Consider the following 14,296-nt stretch of genomic DNA (forward strand, 5'->3'; position numbering starts at 1 on the left):
CCCTACACCAGCGAACATCCTTTACTTCTTCTGCCTCAAAGCTAACCCGGATCAATGGGGGCGAGGCGACGGGTTCTACTATTAGACCCATTTTCCCAACTCTCATACAGTCATCGAGCTGCCCAGCCACCCCCAATGACTTCAAGGACCAGTTCTTCATGTTGACGGGGTTTCGCAACTACGAGTACCACTACTTCAATCGTCCTCGTAAGTTCTCTCTATTCTCAGCTCGCGAAATCACCATATTTTTTCATTTCTTCTCGCGCGTACTGACTTGAACATCATCATGCAGCCATTTTCGCGAGGACGGCCAAATCGGTGACCCTTGGGGGTCAATACGATACCTTGGCGAGGCTCCCACCAAGTGAAAAAGACTACTGCCAGCTCATATCTGATGAGACGATGCTGGCGTGTAAGTTAATTTCTCCGGGCCAGACTCTGGCCTTGAGGAGGTTGCGGGCTATCCTAGTAGCTTGCGAGTTGGTGCTTATCCTCGAGGGGGATGCCGTGGATAGTGATGAGCAGGACGAGGAAGATGAGGTGCCGCTCGTGAGACAAAAGCGAGCTCTCGAGGCTGCTCAGGGCCTCGACATGGATCAGATTCAGTCCATGGCAGCAGCCGGCCCCTCCGGCCAAGGTAACCCATACCTGTTTAGGGACTTAGGCAGGGCTGCCACAGACCTAAGGCTTGCTAGTTTTAACCCAAGCTAGCTCGTACATCGTCATCGAGATGACCCATACCTTAACATAACCCTACTCCAGTGTGTAGATCAACTAGTGTTGCGCCATGATATGGGCCATCCTAGGGGCACTGTAGTAGTAGACAACACCCTGGCCATTAGGTCGGCCTTTTTCGTGGAGTACGAGACCAACATTAGGTCGTGGCCCTCCCTTTTGGAGGGTGTAGTTGCTCCAGGGCTTAGGCAGTATGTAGAGGAGTCCATTCCTGAGGCGGATCCGGACCCAGAGCCCCCTCTCATCCGTGAAGTAATAAACTTAGACTCCCTTGTAGAAGCTCCGAGGCCGGAGGTCGTGGCAATAGATTCCTCCTCTAGCTCAGAGGGTAGGACCTTTCAATACACCTTTAGATTTTTCTTGTAATAAAGTAACTTTACATGTATACTAACGTCCCCTTCTTTTTGTTTCAGGCAAAGAGATGGCACAGCCCGGAGACAACGTCCTGCGATCCATCTTCCAGGGGGGAATCCTCCCTCCGGATCGTTCGGGCCACTAGTCAAGAAACCCCAGCTGACCAAGAAGACTCCTCCTTCCGGGACCACCTCCAAGTCTCCCGCCAATGGGAGGGGCCAAGTCCCTGAAGCCACAGAGAACATGCCCCCACCTCCCCCGTGACCTCCAGCCTCTACTCGGGAACAGGAGGCACCAGCTGAAACCCTGCCAATTCCCACTCCCACCGTGCGCATCCCGATTAACACCCAGGCCCTGGAGAAAATCCCCGAGGCCTTCTGAGGGACGGTCTATGAGACCGCGAGCTATACGGTGGAGCATTACTACAATGCCACCCCGAGGGACTCGCGGGAGATCGAGACGAGGAACCCCGAGAATGTCATGGAGTCTTCGCTAGGGATGACCCTCACGATAAGTTTACTTAGTTAAATTTCTTTGCTTTCTTCCCAGCACGTGCTTCTTTGCTTTCTTCCCAGCACATGCCTTACTATCTATGTCTTTGCAGGCGGCTTTGGCTCTACACCGCAGCATAGCTCGGTCCAGGGCTAGGATTAACGAGATCAGGGGTGAGTTCCAGACTGCTCAGGTCGCTCTCGCGTCTACCCAACAGCAAGAGAAAAGTGCCAAGGTTGCCCTGACAGCTGCCAAAGAAAGCAAAAAGGCCACACAAGTCGCCTTGACCGCTGCGAAGACCGAGCTCGAGGAGGCCAAGGCTAAGAAGTTGGAGGCTGAGGCTGCCATCGTGGCAGAGAGGGCGTCTTCCAACTCCTCCATGTAGGCCATGCTCTACCATTGCTGGGTCTTCAACCAGGATGGAGACGTCTCCTTTTTGGTGCCCAAGGTGTGGGAGCCATATCTTGAGAAGTTCAAAGCCCATCTTCAACAGGAGCCGCCTTCTGAGACTGGGGAGACTTCTGCTGCTGGCGAGCAAGAGCCCGAGGGGGTGACCTCGACGGAGCAGCCTGGGGGGTCCTAGCACTTTTTGTATTTTTTTTTATTTATCTGTAATAATTTAGCACGAGGTTTTTCCTCCTCGAGATGATTGATTTCAGTTACCCTGAATTTCATCATTTATTTTTCCTTTTACTATGACGTGATTTATAAAAACCTAGTTCGCGTTAGTTTATTGACTTTTTCTTTGAAACTACAAAGCATTGCCAATCAATTTTAACCAACTTCTAAGTTTTAGGACCTGGTTATGTCAAGGACATTAATTTTTAAAAAGATTAGTTCGCGTTAGTTTTATCGACACCCCGTGTTCTTTAGGAAAAACACTGAATTAATCAATTTAACTAACTTCTAAGCTTCCGGGACCTGGTAGTTTCCAGGACATTTATTTAAAAACTTAGTTCGCGCTAGTTTTATCGACACCTCGTGTTCTATAGGAAAACACCGAATTAATCAATTTAACTAACTTCTAAGTTTCGGGACCTGGTTGCATCCAGGACATTTATTTAAAAACTTAGTTCGCGTTAGTTTTATCGACACCTTGTGCTCTTTAGGAAAAACACTGGTTAGTCAATTTAACTAACTTCTAAGTTTCGGGACCTGGTTGTATCCAGGACATTTATTTAAAAACTTAGTTCATGTTAGTTTTATCGACACCTCGTGCTCTTTAGGAAAAACACTGGTTAGTCAATTTAACTAACTTCTAAGTTTCGAGACCTGGTTGTATCCAGGACATTTATTTAAAAACTTAGTTCGTGTTAGTTTTATCGACACCTCGTGCTCTTTAGGAAAAACACTGGTTAGTCAATTTAACTAACTTCTAAGTTTCGGGACCTGGTTGTATCCAGGATATATGCCCCCCAAGTAATCAGAAAGGGAACTTTCTTGGTTACTTGGAACACGCTCTTCTAACACTACCCGCACACAGAAACATACAATGATATACAAAAGTACTTCTCATTTTTTAATAAAACAAGGTGGCTTTCATAATTAAGCCTTACAAAAGTATAACTATTGATAATATTTCTTTAGGTGTATAGCGTTCCATGTCCGTGGGACTGCTTCTCCATTAGGTCGAACTAGTTTAAAGGTCCCTTCCTTCACAACCTCTATTATCTGATAGGGTCCTTCCCAGTTTGGTCCCAAAACTCCATCCTTGGGATCCTTACCGGCTAGGAAGACTCTTCGGAGCACCAGGTCGCCTAAATTAAAGATGCGTCGCTCAACCTTTGAGTTGAAATAACGTGTGAACTTTTGTTGATAGTGCGCGAGCTGCAACTGCGAAGCTTCTCATTTTTCGTCAATTAGGTCGAGGGACGCGCTGAGCAATTTGTCGTTCTGGTCTTGGTCAAACGCCCGGACTCTATGCGAGGCTATCTTTGTTTTGACAGGAAGGACGGCCTCGCTCCCGAAAGTCAGGGAGAAAGGAGTGTGACCCGTCGAAGTTCGGTGCGAGGTCCGATATGCCCACAGCACCTGGGGGAGCTGTTCAGGCCAAACTTCCTTGGCTTCATCCAACCTCTTCTTAAGGCTCGCTTTTAGTGTCTTGTTCACAACCTCGACCTGTCCATTGGCCTGGGGGTAAGCCATGAAGGAAAAACTTTTAATTATGTCGTGCCTCTCGCAGAATTCGGTGAAGAGGTTGCTATCAAACTGGGTTCTGTTATCTAAAACAATCTTCATTGGCAGCTCGAATCGGCAGACAATATTCTTAACCACAAAGTCGAGGACCCTCTTTGATGTAATCATCGCCAGGGGCTCCGCTTCTGCCCATTTCGTGAAGTAGTCAATAGCCACCACCGCATAGCGAACTCCTCCTTTTCCCGTGGGCAGGGCACCAACTAAATCAATTCCCCAGACCGCGAACGGCCACGGGGACGTTATCATCTTCAGCTCGACTGGAGGGACTCGGGTGACCGTGGTGAACCGCTGACACTTGTCGCACTTTTGGACATAAGAAATCGAATCCTTCGACAGAGTGGGACAATAATATCCTTGCCTTAATATCTTCAAGGCCAGGTTTTGCCCTCCAGCGTGATCTCCACAAAATCCCTCATGCATCTCCTGCAGAATAGTTTTTGCTTCGCCTGGCAGAACACACCGCAGAAGAGGTAAAGAAAGATCACATCGGTACAACGTCCCGTCTACCATTGTATACCTCGGAGCTTGGTAAAGTATCCTCCTCGTGTCGTTTCGCTCTTTAGGTAACTTTCCTGTTGTGAGGTACTCGACTAGGGGAGTCATCCAGGTCGGCCTGGCGTCGATCATCTCGACCTCCTTCCCAATTTCCTCTACGCTTGGCCTTTCCAAGAATTCCACCGGTACCAGGCCCAAGGTTTCGGCCTCCCCGGACGTGGCGAGGTTTGCTAAGGCGTCAGCATTGGCATTCTGCTCCTGGGGTATCTGTTCAACTAGGCTGTGCTCAAATGCGGACAACCCCTTTTTTACCTTGGCCAGGTAGGCCACCATCTTGGTTCCCCGCGCTTGGTATTCTCCTGATACCTGATTTACCACGAGCTGGGAATCGTTATAGCACTGAACGGAGCTGGCCTCAGCTCCTGGGCAACCCTTAACCCAGCCAATAAAGCTTCGTACTCGGCCTCGTTGTTGGATGCTTCGAATCCAAACCACAACGCGGAGTGGAAACAATGTCCCTTCGGGGATATCAAAATGACTCCAGCTCCGGATCCGTTCTCGTTAGACAAACCGCCTACAAAGACTTTCCACGAGGCTCGTACCAGTTCTTCCAATGATTCCTCTTGGAATCCTGTGCACTCTGCTACAAAACCAGCCAGAGCTTGGCTTTTGATCGCAGTTTGTGGCATGTACAGTATCTCGAATTGGCTAAGCTCGATGGCCCACTTCAAAAGATGCCCCGATGCCTTAGGTTTCTGCAAAACCTACCTTAAAGGTTGATCGGTTATGACGTGGATTTAATGGGACTGGAAATACGACCTGAGCTTTCTGGAGGCCATGATAAGGCAGAACGCCATCTTTTCCATCATCGGATATCTAGACTCGGCTCCGAGGAGCATCTTGCTAATGTAGTAGACCGGCTTCTGGGATAGGTCCTCCTCACGAACTAGCACGGCGCTGGTTGCATCTTCCGTTACAGCTAGGTAAAGAAAAAGAGGCTCTCTTACTGTTGGTTTAGACAACACGGGCGGCTCAGCTAAATGTGCTTCTAGGTCGAGGAAAGCACGCTCACACTCATTGTTCCACTCAAATTTTTTATTTCCCCGGAGTAGGTTATAGAATGGCAAACACTTGTCGGTTGATTTAAAAATGAGCCGATTAAGGGCTGCCACCCTTCCTATTAGACTTTGGACGTTTTTTCGCGACTGGGGTGATGGCATCTCGAGTAGCGACCTGATTTTATCGGGGTTCACCTCTATTCCTCTAGTGTTGACTATGAAACCTAGAAATTTTCCTGACGCGACCCCGAAGGTACACTTTTGAGGATTCAGCCTCATACCGTACTGTCTTAAAATCTTAAAGCACTCCTTCAGGTCGGGGACATGGTTATCGGCAGTTTTTTACTTGACCAACATGTCGTCAACGTACACTTCCATGTTTTTCCCGATCTGATTAGCAAACATCCCGTTGACCAATCTCTTATATGTAGCTCCTGCAGTCTTCAACCCAAAGGGCATGACCTTGTAACAATAAACATTAGTTAGGGTCATGAAGCTAGTGTGTTCCTGGTCCGCAGGATTCATGGCGATCTGGTTAAAGCCCGAGTATGCATCCATAAAGGACATGAGCTCGTGCTCCGCAGTGGCATCTACCAATTGGTCAATTCTCGGCAAGGGGAAGCAATCTTTGCGGCAGGCTTTATTCAGATCGGAAAAGTCGATGTAGGCCTGCCACTTCTCATTGGGATTCGGGACCAGAACAGGATTGGCAACCCAGATCGGATATTTTGCCTCGCGAATAAAGCCGCACTTTAAAAGTCGAGCTACTTCTTCTTCTTGGGCCTCAGCTCGGGTCGTGCCCAGGAGCCTTTGCTTCTGAGACTTCGCAGGCACGTTTTTGTCCAAGTTGAGGGTGTGCATGATGACGCTTGGGATGATCCCTATCATGTCTTCATGAGACCAGGCGAACACATCTAGATTCTCTTGCAGAAATCTCAGCAGCTCCGCCTTTCTCTCATTACACAGGTTTTTCCCGAGCTTTACCACTTTCGAGGGGTCTTTCGGATCGATGCTCACCTCCTCGAACTCTTCGATGGCCTGGAGCTCGGATCTATCTTCACCTATCCTGGGATTGATATCATCATTCAAGGGGATACCTTCCCCATTGGCTTCTTGAGGTTTTTCTATCTCAGGAATAGGTCCTACTTCCTGAGATTCCTCATTTTCGCTTTGGATGGTCATCATCTGCTACCCGGGTCGTGATTTTCCCTTCATAGAAATGCTATAGCATTCCCTGGCAACAAGCTGATCACCTCGGACCGTACATATCCCCGTAGAGGAGGGGAATTGGACTGCCAGATGGCGGATAGAGGTTATGGCCTCAAATGCCATCAACGTAGGCCGACCCTGAATAGTGTTGTATGCGGTGGGGAAATCGATAACCACGAACTCGAGGAGCTTAGAGACAATTCAGGGCCCCTCTCCCAAGGTTATTACTAGCTCGATGGTTCCTACAGCTGCTGACCCTTCCCCGAAAAATCCATACAGCATCATGGAAGTGGCCTTCAGCTCAGTGACAGACAATCCCATTTTCTCCAGCCTAGACCGGAACAGCAGGTTCACCGAACTCCCATTATCGCCTAGTATCCTCCTAACCCTCCGGTTGGCGAGCTGAACGGTTATGACTTGAGGATCGTTATGGGGGAATTGGACGTGACCAGCGTCCTCCTCGATAAAAATGATTGGTTTTCCTCTCCAATCGTTGCTGTTTGGGTAGATGCTGCTCCGGGACGAATTCCACTCTGTTATGAGCCTTCAACTCATTGACATATCTCTTATGGGCACCTCTGCTCGTGCCGGCCAAATGGGGGCCTCCGAAAATTGTGGATATCTCTCCTCCTATTACAGGGGGGGGTATCCTGACTTATCCGGTACCCGGGCTGATTTACCGGAGCTTCCGGGGCTGGCTGACTAGTAGGAACCCGATTTCGTGCATATTGAGCCAAAGGTCTGGCTCTGATGAGTGTCTCGATCTAATCCTTCAAATGCCTACAATCGTCAGTGTTGTGGTCGATGTCGTTGTGGAATCGACAGAACTTGGAAGGGTCCCTCTTAGCCTTCTGGTGTTTCAAAGGCTCCGGCTTTTTCTAGGGGAGGCGGGCAGAGTTTGCTAGGAAAATGTGCTCCCTAGTGTTTGTGAGCTCGGTATAAGCCGCGAAGACTGGCTTAAACTTTTCCATAGGCTTATTCTTCTTCGAACCGTGCTGGTCGCCCTCGCCGCTCCCTTTTCTCTTGCTTCCACCCCCTTGGTTATTATAGGTAACGGTTTGAGTCGCTTTTACGACATCCGTTTCCACTCCAACGGGCTGATCAAGGGTTTGGTTGGTTCCCGCGACCGATGCTCGTGCCTCTTCCAGGTTTATCCATTCCTGGGCCTTGTTCATGAATTCATCCATGGTGCTGACACCTCTTCTCTGTATCTCTTTCCATAGCCCACCTTCAACGAGGATTCTAGTCCTCAAGGCCATAAGCTTGGAACTATCGTCCGCGGCCCTGGCTTGAGCCACGACGTTCGCGAACCTGCTCAGGTAAGCTTTCAAAGGCTCCCCGGGTTGTTGCTTCACGTTCGCCAGGGTGTCATTTTTGACGCAGGCAGCTTGAGAGGCTCGGAATGCCCTCTTGAAGTTGGCAGAAAATTCTTCCATGAGCTGATGGAATGCTTTTTACACTGTTTGAACCACTGCCTAGCTGGCCCGGTCAAGGTGGAAGGGAATATCAAACACTTCAGCTCGGGCCTGATATTATGGGCCATCATTATGGTATTGAACATACCCAAATGATCCGACGGGTCTCCGTCTCCATCGAATTTAGACAGGTGGGGCATTCGAAAACCCAGCGGGTACGTTGTGGCTGCTATGTTGGAGGCAAAAAGCTCAAGCTCATCCCCCAAGTCATACTCGTCCTTCTCCTTTTCTGACAAGAGCTTCTTCATTAGCTCCTCCATCTGAGCTAAACGTTCTAGGGTCTGGTCCTTAATCCCTTGGTTATTCTGGAGTTGTTCAACAACTCCAATTCCATTGTACGCGTTAGGCAGGTTATTGTCCCTCCAAGCTTGAGCTTGGTTAGGTGGGACATTCCCACAGTCACGTACTTCAGAAGGACCATTCTCTCAGCGAGCATGACTTCCATTCCTGGCCGGACTCCCCCTCTACGAGTTGAGGCGATCTCGAAGGTCGACCCTCGAGGTGGCCTGAGGGCTTTGCACCGAACTTAAGCGACTACGCAGGTCTCCACCGGACTTGCCACTTCAGTGGTTCCCGGTCCAGTAGCTCCCGTTGGAAAAGCTTGGAGCCCGTTGCTGAGGGTGAGGATCCGGGACCTCCCCACATGCTCAGGTGCGATGGGAAGGATTGGCGGGAGGAGGATGTCTTCTGCTGCTCCCGTGTGTTGGAATGTCTCGAACTGGATAGGGAGGAGATGGGTATCTTATCGGTGACGGGGGATGCCTAACTGGCGAAGCGAGTCTAGTCCCATCCGGGCGGATCAAATTAGCTCGCGGCCGTTCAACTCTACCATCTCCAGCATTCTGCGCCCGACGGTCTGACTGCGGCACGGGAGGGCTGGACGGAGCAGGTTGTCTGCGCAAGTCTCCCCTTGATCTCCTCCGCGAGCTGCCACAAGCCCTTCTGGGTGCGTTCGACGGTGGGATCGAGCTAGGAGTCAAGGTTCGGACCGATCAGCTGAATTGCTGATTGGTCCTGGGAAACTCCTCAAACATAGTTTCCTGGTTATGGTGTGACATGAGTGCAGAACTCGGGGTTGAGGTTCTGACTGATCGACTAGGCCTGGGCCGATTATCCCTGCGGGACTTGTGAGTCCCACTTTGTCTCTTTCTGACGTTAACGTCGATTGCAAGAGGGGGTAGTCGGGCCAAGACTTCTTCGATTTGCTTACTTGCTCTGGATAGCTGACTCCTCAACTGTATGTTCTCCATCTCTACCGCCGTCAGGAAACCCGGGTTCGAATTTGGTAGTCGGGGCGCCGAACTCCCGGTGTCGTCGTGGCCCATCGGCTGCTTTCCCGATCGCTGTTGGACCTCGGGGTTTGGTTCATCAGATATGGCGGCATGGTGGGCCTCGTGCCCATCATGTTGATCCGCCTCGTTACCATTCCTCGAACGAGTAACCACCATGATCAGGTTTTTGCGATAGCACCAATCTAAATCCTCTCAATGAAAGAACCAAACTGTTGACGCGGTTCTTCGCCAACAGGTAATTATACGAATAAATAGGATGGATTAGTGCTAATTGGTGAACCGTAATATGAAAATAATTATATTCTGGATTTGAGAAACTAATAGCATGGGACGATGGTCACTCCTTTCTTTTTAGGTGGTTCGAAGGTTAAAATCTCTCTAGTCCACCAGTCGATATTATTGATATCTCTTGACTATTTCTTACAGAGTGTTTCTTTACAAAGATATGCCAACCCCCTTGCACTACCCAGGGTCTTGGTATTTATAGGAAGAAAATATCTGGGTTGGCAATGGGGTCATCCCATGATCTCTTTATCCTTCACGTCATCTCTGTGACACTGATGATTAATTCCCAAACTTTGCAGCGAAGTGTGGTCTAATCAATAGGTAAGGAGGGATAATGGGCTGCATGGCCCAAATCAGATACGGGATGTCCGAATGCGCACGTTTATACTGCGCATCCGAGAAATCAGGAATAAAAGACATGTGATGTCTGATATATACACGTTTATATTGCGTGGTTGACTTTACAAGGATTCGGGTGTCAGATCTCTGCCGCATCACGAGCTTAAGGTGGTGCCAACTTGTGACATTCATACTGCTGACACGATGCCTCCGAGTAGCAGTTAACTCTCTAATCAGCTCGGGCTGGACAGATGGAGACCCGTAACAAAACAGCTCCGGGTGGACGATTTACACATGGCAGATCGAATTAGGCCCTTTTCTAGCTCGCCAATAGTGCGCGGATATTTAGGGCGTACAATTATATTAATATAATTTACATGTAGATAACATAATTTTTTTGTTTTACCGGTTTTTTGTTAACTTTAACGTAATATTCTAAATATTATATACTTTTAAAATAAATTAAAAATAAATATTTATTAATTATATTAAAATAAATTTAAATATTATAAAATATCATTATTATAATAATATATAATACAAGACTAAATATTTAATAATTATATTAATATAAATTCAAATGTTATAAATATTATTATTGTTGACTGTGTTTTTAGCCAATGGCGTGAGAACGTCAATAACGACAAGCCTTCAAGAGAATACAAACGACAATAGACAGTTTATCAACAAAAAGTAAATAACACGAGATTTTATAGTGGTTCAGCTCCGATGGTCGGTAATAGCCTAATCCACTTAGAGATTTTATTACTGTATTCACACTCAAGTTCAGATGAACCAGTGTCAACTGAGTTTCTTCAGTGCAAATATTCCAGAATACAAAAAGGGGTTCTCTCAAGAAAAACACACTTTCTCTCTCTAGAATACAGGTTAACTCTCAATTTGCCAAAAAGTCCCGTTACGATTCTCCCAACCCTCTATTTATAGGTCTGAGATCCTCAACTGATATCCCCTTTAGATAGGGATATTTTATTATTCATCTTATATTTATATTACAAGAAATATTTAAAATACAACTGATTCCTCAATTTGAGTGAGGAATGAGAGATTCCCGGGTACTTAGACCAATTCTTACTGAAGCCGTTCCGGGGATTTTGACGTAGTCTCACATGCATGTTGATTACTCCTTCAAGCTTTCCTTGGACCAAGGTGATATATGCATGCTTGGCTCTCCTCGGACCAAGGTGGTTCGAGCCAACTCCCTTGACCTTTCACCTCGGGTAGGTCCGAGCCTACCTCCTCCAATAAAGGTCTGATCGGACCTTGTGGCCTTCTCCTCAGACCAAGGTGGTCCGAGGCATCCTCCTCTTGCCTTCTCCTCGGACCAAGGTGGTCAGAGCCATCTTTTTCTTGCCTTTTCCTCGGACCAAGGTGGTCCGAGCCATCTTTTTCTTGCCTTCTCCTCGGACCAAGGTGGTTCGAGCCATCCTCCTTGGCATCTCACCTTGGACAAGTCTGAGGCACTCTCCTTTAGTATCTCCCAACTATGTCCGATCGGACATTGTGTAGACTATCCTTGTAAAAATCTAAGTCCCAATTCTTGGTGCATGGGACTCCTTTTCCTTAGCTACTTACTTTGGACACGTTCGAGCCAACATTTAGGAAACCTTGAGAGGTTTACCTCGGACACACTCAAGCCAAATATTCAAGAGGCTCCTCATGCTAAGGTCCGATCGGACCCGTTGCTTTTTCCCTCAAGCCAAAATCCAAACCCCTTTTTTAAGCTCCTTAGACTTGGGTTTGAAACAAACACTTGGGCTCTTCAAACTGGGGTCTGAGTCAAGCACACCTTAGCCCAAATATTCTCCTCGGGTGTATTTGACTTGATTACGGCATCTCTCAAGCAGTCCAAATCCTTAACTGAAGTATTGGGTTACTGCTAAGCCAGATCACCCAACTAATTCATGCCACGTGTCAATTTCATTGCCACATCATCATTTTCAAATTTTTGGGATAACAATTATAATAATATATAATATATAATCCCAATTTTTATAAAATTTTGCTAGAATAAATATTTAGTGATTATATTAATATAAATTTACATATTATAATACTATTTATACAAAACTATATATTTAATAATTATATTAATATAAATTCACATGTTATAAAATATTAGTAGAACAAAAATATATAATATATAATACATAATAAATATATTATATATAAGTGTCCTTAGTACAAATAATATGATTGTGTAACTAAATAAGAAATTAGAATAACATTTACCTTCTATCAAGAATAATCATGTTTCTTCTCCAATCATTGATGTGTGATTTGAATAATATTATGAATATTTTGTTTCTTAATATGATTGTTTGTGATCTAAAATATTTTTGTATTATTTAAAAAAAACATAAATAATATTTTAGTTTAATTTTTCTTTTAATATGTTTTTGTTATTTTTTATATATAATATTATTTATTTAAAATTCATATAACAATCATAAAAACTTAATAAAAATTTACTTTCTAAAATGACAAGTATTAGTACTTGTTATGATTCGTGAAAACAGCAATAACGTAAAACGAAAAAATCCACTGCTTTTGAAAAATAACCTTGCAATTTTTTTGAAAATTATTCATTACAAGTTTCCCTTTATCCTATTGTTATTTCATAAAATTCATTCCGAAAATCTAACCATTTTTTTTAAACCTAGCAATTTAATCCTTCCCTAAAGAAACAACGATTTAATCCACTCGCTTAACTTAAATATAAACTTTTATAATAATTAATAAAAATAAAAAAGATTTATATATTTTTGAAACTTGTGTTTTGTTCAATTATTTGTTTGGACTATATGTTTTGACAAATGACTTTTTGGACCTTGTGTTTTGTAAAATAGTTCAAATAGAACTATAAATTCGATTTTGGTCAAATGTTTCTGAACTAAAATTATAAATAATTCACCAAACTAACAATTCATAATAAAAACAAAATTATTCCACTTAATAACTGTGTTGTTATATATTTTTTTTTATTAAAATTAAATTTAGATGTCTATTTGAACTATCTTACAAAATACATAATGTAAAAATAAATTTATCAAAATACGAAATTCAAATAAATAATCAAACAAAACAAAACAACCAAAAAAAAGTATAAATCCAATCAACATAAAATAATCCTAGTACGACATGTATCGTTGTTAATTTATTATATATAGTGACTCGTTTGAAAAAGACCCTACCAAAATGAATACAAGACAAGTAGTTGTCATCATAGTTTAGAAAATTGTTTAAGCATTATATATCGAAATAAATACATATATTTATTTATACCAGTTTTAAAAGTTCTATAAATAGTTAATACGTATGCAGGGTGCAGTATCATATATATATATATATATATAGGTACTATTAATCACTATTATTATTTTTAATATTTTTGGTACATAAATAATTAGTAATTCTAATTTTCTTATATGATAGCGTATAATGTAGATTTAGAGGACGTTTCACAAAATTTTAATTTTTTGAATAATTTAAAAAGCTGAAATCAAGATTCAAACAGCTTATTGCATGCGTGCTTATTTCAATATTTATACAGACATGCAATAAACTATTTAAATCATGATTTCGGCATTCTAAATTATTTAAAATTTCTTAAAAATTTGTTAAAAATCTTGTATAATTACATTATACACTATCATAAAAATAAAGTTATAATTTATCTATATATAGAAAATACTAAAAATACTTATTGGTAGAGATTCAAAACAATCCCAACCCAAATTTTTTTTCTATATATCAATATGTATATATATATATATATTTACACATGATTCACATTAGCTAGGGTTAGTGTAATAATATTTAGTACATATGATCATTCAATAGATATATTTATAGATAGATATATATGTACGTATATATTTTTAATGTAAAGGAATTAATACTCTTGACCAGTAGCATAGTAAATATTTAGATATATCGTCCAATTTTTCATTAATAAGTTCGTTGAGGAAATAAAGTAACAAAACTAACTATTCTTTAAACAAAGATTCAGAAAGATATCTAGTTGGTGGGTTTTATTCATATATATATATATATATATATATATATATATATAGTCAGCAAGTACTGGGGGCTTTCTAAAATCATAGAAAATAAAAATTATTTTGTAAAACAAATATATTTATAAAAATAGATAAAAAAAAGTCCTAACTCTCACTCTTATACAACCATTCTTCAAAGAGTATTTATAAGCTTTATATATAAAAAAATTTCGGCCCTAAGTTTTTATATATAAAAAATACAATTGTTAATAAATTTTGTTTCTTTTTTAAAGCATGTTAATTAATTTTTGATAAATTAGACCCATAATATTAATTTAAATAACACT

Source organism: Humulus lupulus, chromosome 9 (genome assembly GCF_963169125.1).
Source record: "Humulus lupulus chromosome 9, drHumLupu1.1, whole genome shotgun sequence".
NCBI lineage: Eukaryota > Viridiplantae > Streptophyta > Magnoliopsida > Rosales > Cannabaceae > Humulus > Humulus lupulus.